We start from the raw sequence: 14048 nt of genomic DNA, 5'->3' as shown, positions 1-14048 counted from the left end.
CTACACAAAACTTATACACAGGTGTTCATAATAGCCAAAAACATCACCATTATTATTATTATTATTATTATTATTATTTATAATGGCCAAAAAGCAGAAACAACACAAATGCCTGTCTACTGTTGAATGGATAAATAAAATGTATTATATCTGTAAAAAAATAGACAAAAGATTTGAGTAGCATTTTACTAAAGATGACATATGAATGCAGAGTTAGCACATTAAAAGATGTTCAACTTCACTAGTCATTAGGGAAAGTAAAATTAAAACCACAGTGAGAGTCTACTACACATCTATTAGAATGGCTGTGATTAAGTTTACCATATTGAATGTTGACGAGAGGAAATGGAGTTTTCATACACTGATGGCAGGAATGTAAAAAGGTAACAAACAGTTGGAAAATAGTATTAGTTTCTTAAAAACAAATATCTACCTGCTACATGATCTAGACATTTCACTCTGAGGAATTCACTGAAAGAAAAAAAAAATTGAAAGAATATGTCCATTCAAAGAATGAATGCATGAAAATTCATAGTAATTTTATTTTATTTTATTTTTTAATTTTTATTTATTTATGATAGTCACACAGAGAGAGAGAGAGGGGCGCAGAGACACAGGCAGAGGGAGAAGCAGGCTCCATGCAACGGGAGCCCGACGTGGGATTCGATCCCGGGTCTCCAGGATCGCGCCCTGGGCCAAAGGCAGGCGCCAAACCGCTGCGCCACCCAGGGATCCCCATAGTAATTTTATTTGTAATAGCCCAAACCCATCAACAGTTGAATGCATAAACAAACACTTACATATCCAGACAATGGATGCTCAGCAATAAAAAGAGTAAGCTATAGGTGCACAAAACAATATGGATGAAACTCAAAATAATCATCCTGAGGAGGGTGGTGTGAGCCAGAGAAATAAAGAATGCATACTATACTGTGGCATTTTTATAAAACTCTGGAAAATTCAAACTAATCTATTGCGAGAAAAAGTCATCCGACTCAAAGATGGCAATGAATCTACTACTAGGAAACCTGGGGCTGGTGCAGGTAGTACAAGTGAGATCTTTTCTGAAACTGACAAAATAAATCACTGAAAAATATTTAGCTAATGATGGAGTCAGAAGCAGAAAGGACGCCAAGAATAAACTTAAGATGAAAACAAGCCCTTTGCAAGAAGAAATTATAAGGAAATGAAAAAATATGAGTAAGTGGAGGACACTAGTCTATACAGAGAAGAAAACAGAAGCATAGATGCAGTTAGAAAGACACAGCAGGTGACCCCTGAAGTCTCTGTGGCTTATTTCTGATGACTTATGTTTTTGGATAATTCACTGGGTGTTTGGGGTGTTTGAACGAGATTACTGCTCCTTACAACTCAGCCAACTTGATTAGAACTCTGGGCTACACGATGGAACATTGGACATGGAAACAATAAATCGCAGTGTTATTAATAAAGATTTTGTCCCCCATCCCCACACCTATTACCCATCTTAGTGAATAGTATTGACAGAAGAGCCTGTCATGGCCTAGGTAAACAGATATGGAGTAGGGAGTCTTAGCTCCAAAAGCATCCAGAAAAGGAAACCAAGCAAATAATTTTTGAGTTGCAACAATTTTGCAAACACTGCCTCCAGTGGTTCTATGTGACAAAAATTAATGTTTATAACAAGATTCTACTAGATCTTAACTTGAGAATTGTAGACTAAATTCTCCATGAAGCAACAAATGAATATTTCAAAAGAAATGTTACAATAAACAAGCTTGGTATCCCATCTGTAATTCAAAAACACCAAGAGTATCCATAGACCCTTTTCCCCACATTCTGCTTTTTAATGGAGTTTTACTGGAGGCACATGAAGCTTGAGGCTATGCCAAAAGAACAAACTGAAATCGCTCAGAGGGTGACATTGTAGAAGGGTGGGAGCCAACTGTTTCCAAAAGGACTGCAAGTCTAAAAAGCATCAATGTTTCAGGTTATTAACCTCAGCTGAATCATTTATATGCCAGAGCCCCAGTTCTACATTGTGGAAGGGGAAATTTTTCCATTAGAGCTCAACATGGCTTACTTCTTCCTCCGTTCCATTTACAGGTACTCACCCCAGGGAAGAGTCAGCTGGAAATGTCCTTGCTCCCCAGGCATATGTAAGGGACGGAGGTGAGAGGGGATCTGACAGCTGAGCGTTAGGCTATAACACAGCCCGTCTGGCTGACACATGGATTGGTTTTCTCAAGACTATACTGGTCCCTAAACAAAACTGCACCATATTGAAAGAGTGGTGCATTCTCCCATGAGAATCTAGAGACTCTCTAGACAAGAGAATGACACTCTGTTGCTGTGGAATCAAAAGCACTAGAGAAAGAAAGGAATACATGCTTTCGAATAGATACAACACCTACATGGGAAACAAATGTCTCCAAATCCTTTGTGCACCATAAATATCAATTTACAATAAAATGAGGAAAAGTAATGGAAGGAAAAGCATTCTCTTCTCATAATTTTCCTTCATTTCCCCGTGTGCATTTTTTTCAATAAAATAACCTGTTTGCAAGGTCTGTTTTTTTTTTCTTTTTTTATGCATATCTCTTTTAAGTAGTTCTAAGTCCTTAACTGTGTGGATCCTAAAATTTAAAGAAAAACAAAACAAAACAAAAAAGGTCCACAACATTGCATCACCACATTCTCTATTAGAGTTGAGTTAGAGTTTAATTAAAGTGAGTTACCGCCATGCCTGTACTAAATATGTCACTATTTGTGGCAAAGTTCTTTTGGTAATACCTAGATTTCAAATACTCAGAGGTGAAACAATCCAGTAAAGATTTCAGGGAACATCTCCTGGTCAGAAAGAACTCACTGCCATCTCATTTCAACCATGTGAGGGACACTGTTAAGATGAGAGAAGGATAATTATCTCTCTCTTTCAACAGAAGTTTCATTCACAAGAAAATATCTTTCTCATCAAGAAATAATATAGGAAATAGTTCAGTGCTTCAAATTTAAAAGTAAAAAACTTTCTGTGGGAGAAGACAAACTAAGGGCTTTTAATTCTTAAATTTGTTTAAAGCTGAGATAGCACCAGGGCTTAAAATACTCGGGAGTAGAAAAAAATAGGAGAATACCATTTATGGAGATAATGCTTTATGATTACTCTCATTTTATGCCTCCCTAATTTCTGCTGTTCTATTAAAACTCTTTAAAAAGAATGACTTAGTGAAGGATGCAAACCCTCAATATCTACTTGGCACACCAATAATCTCAGTAATAGTAATATGATGACAGGAAGTTTATTCACGAACTTCCAGACACTGAGCTAACTGTTTTGCACTTCAGGCTTAGTCAGCCCTCAGAAAAATTCTACAAGACAGGAAAGAGTATACCCACGTTACAGCTTTCAGACTCATTATGACTGTACTAGAAATGTGGAGAATATATGAAATTGTTCACAGTGTCCTTGATCTCAAAGAACATGTACGTATCTTTTCCTTATTATATCGTACAGGATAATGAAAAGATACTTACGTATAGGATTCTTAAAAAGTACAACACCATAAAATTCTGAAGCATAAAACATAAATGGAAGACAACAGATATGAAGGTACTATAGATCTTCATTCGTTCCTGAGTTACAAAAACCCCAGCTCAGACCTGTCAAGCAAACATGGGTCTGCACTCTGTTCAGCAGTGCTGACCAACTAACTTATACTCCCCACATCTCATTAGAGATGCCTAATGAATTGGAATGCCCCTCTTCAACATCTTGGATCATTGCTTCCAGCAGCATACATTATCTGCATTTCGTCATGCATCCATCAAGTAGTTGGCTTTGTGATTTCAATATAGTTGGTGACCTCAAATTCACTCCTGAAAAGCTATCATGTTTTCCCTGGCCATGAAATACATTAATCAGAGGGAGGAAAATTGGTTTTACCTGATATTCTGAATGTCTCCTACCTGACTTTAATGCTACTTAATTGATGCTTAACCAAAACTAGCCTATAAATTTCATTTCGGGGACTTCCAAATGTATCATCTTGAAATGTTAACAACTTTATGGATTTTCTAGCCCCAGATTTTTATTTTATACATTTGAAATTGATGATGGCCTAGTAAAATCCTAGGTTCTGAACCTAGGTCTCTTAAATTAATGCTTTATCCCCAATATCCTCAATTCAACCAATATTTACTCAGAACCTATTGTGTGCTAGGTACTGTGCTCAAGGCTGAGAATACAGTGGAGACAAGATACAGCCAAATGGGAAATAGGGGTATTTCAGATAGTATTTGAATATTATATATCTATGCACATTATACATGTTGAAGCTACTACATTATTGAGATGGTAATAGTCCTAAAAATACAGTCTCTTATTTAATGCATGTCTCAATGTGTCAGATTCTGTGACATTATGTTTCTTATCTTGCTTCATTCTCATAATAACCATGTGAGATATTAACACACATTTGATACATGAGGAAACCAAGATGTGGCTTAAGCAAACTGCTCATGATCAAACATCTAATGATTAGAATGGATGAATATCTAATTCTAAAGTCTTAATTCTTCCCACTACACTGTGCTTCCGAGATCTGAGATCTCTTTTGTAATGCTATATATATTTCCAAACTTTTCATGGATACTGATAAATAAAAACCATATGAATTAGATACAATGGTAAACATACATTAAATCAGTGACTCCAATGCTTCAACTAAAAAAGCGTAACAAGCAATGAAGGTTGTATTTTGAGATACTTTGGTCACTCGGCCAGTTTTCAAAAGTGCAAGTCATTATAAAGTTGTGCTGGAGGATCTCATTTTTTCTTTAGAGCAAATAGTATCATTATATAATGTAAAGAACATAGACTTTGCAGTTACACAGAATTGTTCTGAAACCTCAGCTTTCTCCTTCTCTCACTGTATAGTCTTGGCTGTGCTTTTCAAACCCTTATAGTGAACCTTTTCTCATGTATAAAAATGTAGACCATTCCCTTTTACCCAAGAGGATTGTGATGGAGAGCGAATGAGATTAGGCATATAACTTGCCTAATGCAATAGCAGGTGTAGTGAGTGTTGAATAAATTCCCATTCCTTGAATGAGGTCATTTTATAAAATAAGGGAAAATGAAAATGGTTTGTACCAGAAGGAATGCTGACAGAGGTGGAGGGAGAAATATCTTCTAAGTAACAATCTTGCTCCTTAGAAGAAAACCAGCATAATAGGAATAAGGCCTAGTAGGGCTAAATTCCATACTGGGTGAGCCATGTGCATCCTTCTAACTAGAAAAGGAATGGAAAGGCCTGTTCTTCCTTTTAAAAGTAATAGAAGAGGAGATAGGGTAGTTTTAAATGTGACAGAGGACCTTTCTCAGCACCCTTTATTTTATTTTTTTTTAAGATTCATTTATTTATTTCTGAGAGAGAGAGAGAGTTGGGGGTGGGAGAGGAGAAGAGGAAGAAGGACAAGCAGACTCCACACTGAACATGGAGCCCAACATCAGGCTGGATCCCACCATCCTGAGATCATGACCTGAGCTGAAACAAGGAGTCAGACATTTAACTGACTGAGCCACCCAGGCACCCCTCCCAGCATCCTTTAAGTCATGATCTGCATATACATCTCATCTCCACCTCATTGCCAAATACAAGGCTGGCCTGATGAGGATGTAAATAGCATAGGCCATGTTTGGTCTACCCAGGGGCTAAAAGAGGCCACAGCAATATCCATGGCCCAGGATATCTTCAAACAGGACCTTCTCTCTTGGAAAAACAAAGTTGAGTCCATGTTAGCAGAAAGGAGAGTGTATATCTCATTCATTGTTCATAGGCAAATCAGCATCCTCTGCTTTCAGAATCACAATATATCTGTGCTTTAAGCAGTGAAGTTGTTACAGAGCTGTCCCCTTAGGTACAGAATGGGCACTTCAGACTTAAAAATAGGGTCAGGAGATATGTAAATGATAAATTGAGGTCCCCTTGGGTGTCCACTTAGTGTCTCTTACTTCAAGGTTCTCATTCTCATGGGAAACTGGAAATCTTTGCACAGTGACCATTTACCAAAGACCTTTTATGAGCCAGACATATTATCCCTGATCTGTGCATCGACTCTACAGAGTGGACATTACTTTATGTGAGGAAATTGAATCTTAAAGGAATTAAATAAACTGCTCAAGTCACAAATTTAAGAGGTAAGAGAGCCAAATTTGGAATCTCAGTCTACATGAAGCCCATGCCATGTCAACCTAGACTCCGCATCAGGCTAGAAGTGAAAATACGTGATAGATTCCACAGATAGACAGACCTCCAGAGCCCAATATCTTCCAACTGAATTCCTGCCTTTTAACTTCATCACCTGTGAGAGTAGTGAATGCAGACAATGGAGATGGTTTGAGCACGAGCAGGAAGCTGAAACAGGAGCCTCACTAATACCACTGAATGATAAGCATCAGGCCACTTTTGACTCACCATCTACTCCATCAATAAGAATTCCTTATGCATAGTAACAAAGGACTCACACCTTTGATGGAACTCAAAAGCCAATCTAGAGGCTGGAAAATGCATTTCAGGGTGAAAAATGCATTTGCTTTAGAATAGCCTATTAATAAAAATATGCATTGTCTCAGAAGTCCCTATGTAAACATAGCCAATATGATTAAAGAAGTTTGGAGAACAAAGGCAACATCTTTAAATATTTAAATGATTAAAATGAAAATTAAAAATAGATTCCCTTTCAATGAAAGGTTTTAAATTGAATCCATAAACCATGTTTGATTTCTAAAGCTAGCAGGAATGCATGTTAAGTATTCAAGATGTTTAACGTGAAAATGTGTATTCAATAAAAAATAGATGATTCATTTTTATATGTGGTTTCCAATTTATTTTGTTGGGCCCAACCTCCCATTAGAAATGCAAGCAAACATCCTTAAGTTTGCAAGATCAATGAGTAATAGTAGGTTCTATCAATTTTAGAAGAGAAAGTAGCCTGTTTCAATATATTATTTGTCTGTACAATAAGTCTTAAGAATCAGCCAATAAGTAATTCTTAGCAGTTACTCTGAATTTGAGTCCACTCCAGATGTTGTAAGTACCGCAGAAGAAGATGGATGAGATTCTCCATTTCCTGCAGAAGCCTATGCCTTAGATAACTAGGGAAGACATACATTAAGATCTGAGCCATGTGCTATATACACATGATTTTAGGAGCTCAGAAAAGGAACTTCAGTCTGAGATGATCTTATTAGAGAAGAATCTGTGGTCTTGGCTAGAGAAGCCACATGGAGAAAGGTGAGAACGTCAGAAGAAACATTTGAGCCACACATTCTCCCAGAGTATGTACAGTTAACATGGAAGCAGATGTTTAGTTATCTGTAAATCATAGGAGGCAGGGTGATAGCATCTCCAGAGACACGTAGGTGCTGTCCAAAGGGAGTCCCCACTTACAGAGATGAACGATCACCTGGCACACAGGTGCTCAATAAATACTTATTGAACTATTTTATTGACCAAAATCAGAAATCAAGGCTTATCTTGAAATCCGGCGGGGTTTTTTTCTCTACCCTGTGGTATCCCTAGCTCTTCCACCTCCACCAGATTGAAAAGATTTCTAAGATTAATATTTACATCTGCTTGAAAGATTAACAACATGACAGCTAAAAGTTAGAAACTATAAGAGTTTCCGAACGCTTAAATGATACAAATACCAAGACATTTGTAGGTAGAGAGAAATATATCATATAAATAAAAATTTGCAAAAGCCTGAATTTGCTTACCTTAAGCCAGAACTGCCACATGCTGATTTCTACTCTGCACGGAGGCCAGTCCTCAGCACAGGTGCTGCTCAGACCCAAAACAGTGGGCAAGCTGTTGTCACTGATGGATTGCTGACAAAGAGACCATTAGCTGGAGTCAATCACCAGGCAGCACCGTTGTCCACTTCCCAGATATAGCACTGGTGATACTTCACCCCATGGAGGGGGTCTCCACTTGCAGGAACACAGGGCCCTGTGCAGAATGAGATCATTTATCAAGTTGGCAGATGGTTCAGCAGAAGCACCACAAAAAAGCTTGCTTCAGGGCCCTACGTATAACAAAATTAATTAAAAGACACTTTTAATGAATTCTAAAACAATAAGTTTAAAACGATTCACTTAATTTTTAACTCACCTATATGGAAGAACAGATGGTAACTTAAAAGAGCAATTAAAATTCACTTTTTAAAAACTTTCATGAAATCTAAAAATCAAAGACACTTATGTTAACTTGTTTTTTCTTTTCTCTGTATTCCTGCTCTGAATAAGTAGAAGGATAATCTTGCAATGTAAAAACAATTGTATAATGGAGCCAGTCAGCAGGCTTCCCACTGGACATTGATTACATTACCTTACATTAAACAAGGCTCGTTCTTTTCTAGGTTTCCATTTCCTCATCAATGAAATGGGAGGCCTGAGTTCCAGTAACTCTTGCACCACACAATTTAAGATTGTAGTTATATGTTTCAAATGAATTTTATGCCATATGATCCAGCAATTGCAATCCTAGGTATATAGCCAAACAATACAAAAATTGTAATTCAAGGAGATACACATACCTGGATGTTTATAGCAACATTATCTATAATTAAATTATGGGAACAGCCCAAGTATTCATCAACTGATATGGATAAAGAAGATGTGATACACACACACACACACACACACACACACACACACAATGAAATATTATTCAGCCATCAAAAAGAATGAAATATTACCATTTGCAAGGACATGGATAGAGCTAGAGAATATAATGCTAAGTGAAACAAGTTAATCAGAGAAAGACAAATAGCATATGATTTCACTTATACATAGAATTTAAGAAACAAAACAAACAAGCATAGGGAAAAAGAAAAGAGAAAGAGAGAGGCAAACCAAGAAACAGATTCTTAACCATAGAGAACAAACTGATGGTCACCAGAGGGGAAGTGGGTGGGGGATGGGATAAGTGGGTGAGGGTTATTAGGGAGGGCATTTGTTGGATGAGCCTGGGGTGTTGTATGTAAGAGTTGAATCACTAAATTGTATACCTGAAACTTAATATTACACTGTATGTTAACTAATTGGAATTTGAATAAAGAGTAAATAAATAAAACAAATTTTATTATAATAGCTAACATTTGCTCAATGCATCCTATGTTCCCGAAACTTAAGTGTTTATTTTATTTATTTTTTATAAATTTATTTTTTATTGGTATTCAATTTGCCAACATATAGAATAACACCCAGTGCTCATCCCATCAAGTGCCCCCCTCAGTGCCCGTCACCCAGTCACCCCCAACCACCGACCCACCTCCCTTTCTACCACTCCTAGTTCGTTTCCCAGAGTTAGGAGTCTCTCATGTTCTGTCTCCCTTTCTGATATTTCCCACTCATTTTTTCTCCTTTCCCCTTTATTCCCTTTCACTAATTTTTATATTCCCCAAATGAATGAGACCATATAATGTTTGTCCTTTTCCGATTAACTTATTTCACTCAGCATAATATCCTCCAGTTCCATCCACATCGAAGCAAATGGTGGGTATTTGTCATTTCTAATGGCTGAGTAATACTCCATTGTATACATAGACCACATCTTCTTTATCCATTCATCTTTCGATGGACACCAAGGCTCCTTCCACAGTTTGGCTATTATGGACATTGCTGCTAGAACATCGGGGTGCAGGTGTCCCGGCATTTCACTGCATCTGTATCTTTGGGGTAAATCCCCAGCAGTGCAATTGCTGGGTCGTAGGGTAGCTCTATTTTTAACTCTTTGAGGAACCTCCATATAGTTTTCCAGAGAGGCTGTAACAGTTCACATTCCCACCACCAACAGTGCAGGAGGGTTCCCCTTTCTCCATATCCTCTCCAACATTTATGGTTTCCTGCTTTGTTAATTTTCCCCATTCTCACTGGTGTGAGGTGGGATCTCATTGTGGTTTTGATTTGTATTTCCCTGATGGCAAGTGATGCAGAGCATTTCCTCATGTGCTTGTTGGCCATGTCTATGTCTTCCTCTGTGAGATTTCTGTTCATGTCTTTTGCCCATTTCATGATTGGGTTGTTTGTTTCTTTGCTGTTGAGTTTAAGAAGTTCTTTATAGATCTTGGAAACTAGCCCTTTATCTGATATGTCATTTGCAAATATCTTCTCCCATTCTGTAGGTTGTCTTTTAGTTTTGTTGACTGTTTCTTTTGCTGTGCAGAAGCTTCTTATCTTGAAGTCCCAATAGTTCATTTTTGCTTTTGTTTCTCTTGCCTTCATGGATGTATCTTGCAAGAAGTTACTGTGGCCAAGTTCAAAAAGGGTGTTGCCTGTGTTTTCCTCTAGGTTTTTAAGTGTTTAAATGTATTCTCTCAATTAATCCATAACAGCCATTATCATCATCATTCCACAATGCGTAAACTGAGCAAAGAGAAAACACATAACTTATCTATGTTTTCCCAGCTACTGGATGGCTGGGCTGCGCTTTGAGCCCAAGCTGTTGAACTAGAGTCTGTGTTCTTAGCCAACACCCTCTCCAGCCTCCCACTTATTTCTGGTAAATCTAAATATCAAAGTAAGCTGACCATGTGAGCAGCTGTTACCTGCCACTTTGCTAATTGGTCTGTCTGTTGGCAAAGTGGCCTATGTGAGAGCTATGCCATACTTCACATGACACCTTGAGCTGCCCTGAGATGCTCTTATGTACTATCTTCCACCTCAGCTCATATCCACACTGCAGAACACAGCACATAGCTTTCCTACTTCACCTGACAATTGCCCAGATGTCACTAAGAAAGTAATTTTTTTAATCAAAACATTTTAAGGTCTAACTTCTATTTCCTTTGAGAAGCTACTGGCTTCCTAGGAGTATTACAGATTTATAAATCCTAACCAAACTAGTCATAATTAAAGACAAATCAAATTATATGAATGTTTGTGGGATACTCCAAGAACTATTTTAAGACATTGGAATGCAAATTCAAATGTAATCACTTTACTCCTGAGTATCTCAGACCGTTCAGGGAAATATTATAGATGTGAGAAAACTAATATTTTTTGATGAGTAAAAGCAAATATATTTTCTTCATCTTTGTTGCCAAAAGGCAGTTTCTGTGTTTTCAACAAATTAAGCAAAGAAGTCTGGAATATCAACTGTGCTTTACAATAAGGAAAGACATAAAAATGCCATACCCTCCATTGGGATGATAGGGCAGGTAGCCTCCTGTGATAGTTTATAGATTAAGGCAGAAGCACATTATGATATTTTGGTATATTAGTATTATGTTATATTATGTTATATTAGGATCTGATTAGGAATTCTAAGACTAGTGGTTAAGCTATCTCTGTAGAGACTTTCAAACACATGCAGGCCTCATGGATTTGGTTGACATTAACTTTCTAGCTCTAGGGGTATGTTTGCAAAGTAGCTCACTGACCTTCTTGGCTTTTACTGAATATTTTATGTCATGTCAGCTTTAGCCCTCACTCAACTATCAAGGCCATAATGCCAAAAATGGCTTTATAGAAGCCAAGCCGAAAACTTCTTGGCTAGCAAGTAGAGGAATTTCCAAAGCAGCATTCATGGCAATAGTTAAGTCTCCATTCCTAAAATGTTGTCATCTTTTGGCCATTAATGAGTCTTATTCTACTGTTCTAGGATGTGAGATCTTGGAACTGTACACATATAATACATGTTCATCTGAGATGTTCTGTAAAACAGTAAAACATGATCACCTGCATAGAAAATGTGAAGGAGAATTATTCCAGCATCAGGGTCTCCCTGTGCATAGTTATCAATGCCTGCATCAATGTATATGTGTGTGATTCTAAAATAAGATATGTGTGCATAAAACTGCTTTCAGGGATTTGGGAATAAGTGGGATAGTAATGAGGAGAAGGAGAGTCTAACTTTGGCTCAGTCCTTGATGGGACATCATGACAAGCCATGGCAGTTTGTCTTTTTCATTTTGAAAGGAGATAATAACATCTCTCTCTCAAATAAATAAATAAATCTTTAAAAAAATGACTCTGAGCTTCTCAGAGACAGAACTATATCTAACTTACTTCTCTAACCCAGTTCTTAACTGTGTTAGCCTGGCACCAAGCAGCTGCCAAGTAATGTTTATTGTATAAGTGGAGTAAATGTGGCTTATATATTTGCCTCCAAATCACCGAATACTTGAGAGGCCACACCCTCTTTTATCATCACGTGATTGTGATGAAGACCTTAAAGGGGACTTTTCTAGGTCTCCCCACTGTCTGTCCTATACCTAGAGGGATGCCCATAGGAAGAGAATCAGGCAGCAAGAAATGATCTTGCCACTGAGGGAGGCAGAGGGAAAGAGTAGAAGGATAAATAGCTTGGAGTCTGACTGCTTTGAGGGTACTTGGGAGATGAGCTCCAAGTATTTTGCTGGATGGCTACTTGTTCTGGGAACAAGTAATCCCTTCCTTGAGTATCTCCTTATTTCAGAAACAAGAGGAAGGGACACCTGGCCCCAGCAATTGCTCCTATACCTTCCCATGATGATGAAAATAACCCTAACACAGAACAAAGCATCCCTTACAAAGATGAAAAGTAAAGATATATATATATATAATGTGAGAACAAATTCAATTGCTTTTTAATTAATAGTAATAGCAATGCTTGTTGGAAGGACTGCTGTCTATAAACCAAACTATAATATCACAAGACTATGCCAAGCAATATACCAATCTCATCTTCTGCAGTCACACTATATTCCTCAAGATAAGTGTCATGACCTCATTTTAACAGGTGAGGAAATGAGGTTCAGGGAGATTCAGCCCCCATCCAAAGTTATACTGCAAGTCCAGGCATGCTTACCCCCAAAGCCCATGATCTTTTCCACTGAACCATGCTGCAAGATGTTCTACAGAGGCTTCCCTAGACATATGGGGACAGGGAAAGAAAAGAGAAGACAAAGACCCACAGGAAGTAGTGGGGGGAGAAGACTCCAACACAGGAGGTGGGATTTTGAATCAAAATTGCAATGAGTTCACAGTTTTCTTAGGGAAGTACTCTACATCCAGGCTTTCCCCATTCCTGGTGTTTCCTTTATGAGTCTGTGCCAGAGAAGTATCTCATGCAGGGCACAGGGAAAATGTCCTGCTCCATCACAAAGTGCCTGGATTGACAGGAATGCTCAGCAAAAGCAGGGAAACTACTCCCGAGTGTCTTCTCTGGCCTCGTGACCCTCTGGGCTGAATTTTCTTGCATTTCTGGTCCTAGAAACATCTTCAGAGAGCCCAGGTCATCCAGTGAAACAGTCCTGATAGATATACATTGCCCAATTAGAAACATGTTGCAGAGTGACACTCTTGTATGGATGACAGGTTTACCAGGTGGACATGAAAGGCTATATAGGAGAAACCAAGGGATAAACAGGAGATGTCTGAGAAGATCCTCACCATTTTGGATCCTGCACCCACCCCTCTCCATGGGCTGGGTGTAGTAGGAGCCTCAGAACACACCTCAACACCATGGGCTTTGGAGTCAGACATCAAGTGACATCAATTTACATCAAGGTTACATCACTTATTATGATCTGAGGAAAGTCACCTAACCTCTTTCTCTATTAACCACTCAGTTGTAAAAGGTTTATTTACAGGATTGTTGCAAAGCAAATGTACTGTAGGTACATGAAACATTTCAGATGTTTTATATTATTCTCCAGCCCAGGAATATCCCCATGGAAGAGGAATGCTCAGTCACTCTTATATGATAAATGCCAGTAAAACAATAGCTGAGAAAATGAAGTATATACTAGTGTCAATATCAGACCCACCAAATGACATTTTAATTAGTTACATATAAGCCTGCCTCACCCACTAAATTGGGGATTCTGTGTCCTAGGACCTTGCAGTGAGTCTGGAATAATGCAGATATCCAGAAAATGTTTGGTATATGAACACATGAATGAACGGAAGACCTAGTGTATGTGTCATGCCTGAGCACAGAGGTGAGCATGGCCACCTTAGCCCTTCTGAGGGATAAGGGGGCTGATATCAACTGGTTCACTAAACAAATTTTTCTTCAGTG

General features: G+C 38.2%; 1 long non-coding RNA gene across 1 annotated transcript in view; it reads right to left on the bottom strand.

Moving 5' to 3' along the window:
• LOC119869681 overlaps positions 1-7970 on the bottom strand; it is a 53840-nt gene extending 45870 nt beyond the window's left edge. The window contains exon 1 of the long non-coding RNA XR_005371822.1: positions 7760-7970. This is a non-coding gene — a long non-coding RNA (uncharacterized LOC119869681). The remainder of the gene's footprint in view (positions 1-7759) is intronic.
• Between the last annotated feature and the right edge of the window lie 6078 nt (positions 7971-14048).

Source organism: Canis lupus, chromosome 17 (genome assembly GCF_011100685.1).
Source record: "Canis lupus familiaris isolate Mischka breed German Shepherd chromosome 17, alternate assembly UU_Cfam_GSD_1.0, whole genome shotgun sequence".
Taxonomy (NCBI): domain Eukaryota; kingdom Metazoa; phylum Chordata; class Mammalia; order Carnivora; family Canidae; genus Canis; species Canis lupus.
The sequence above is the reverse complement of the archived record's forward strand: the minus strand, read 5'-3'. Positions and strand labels throughout refer to the sequence as shown.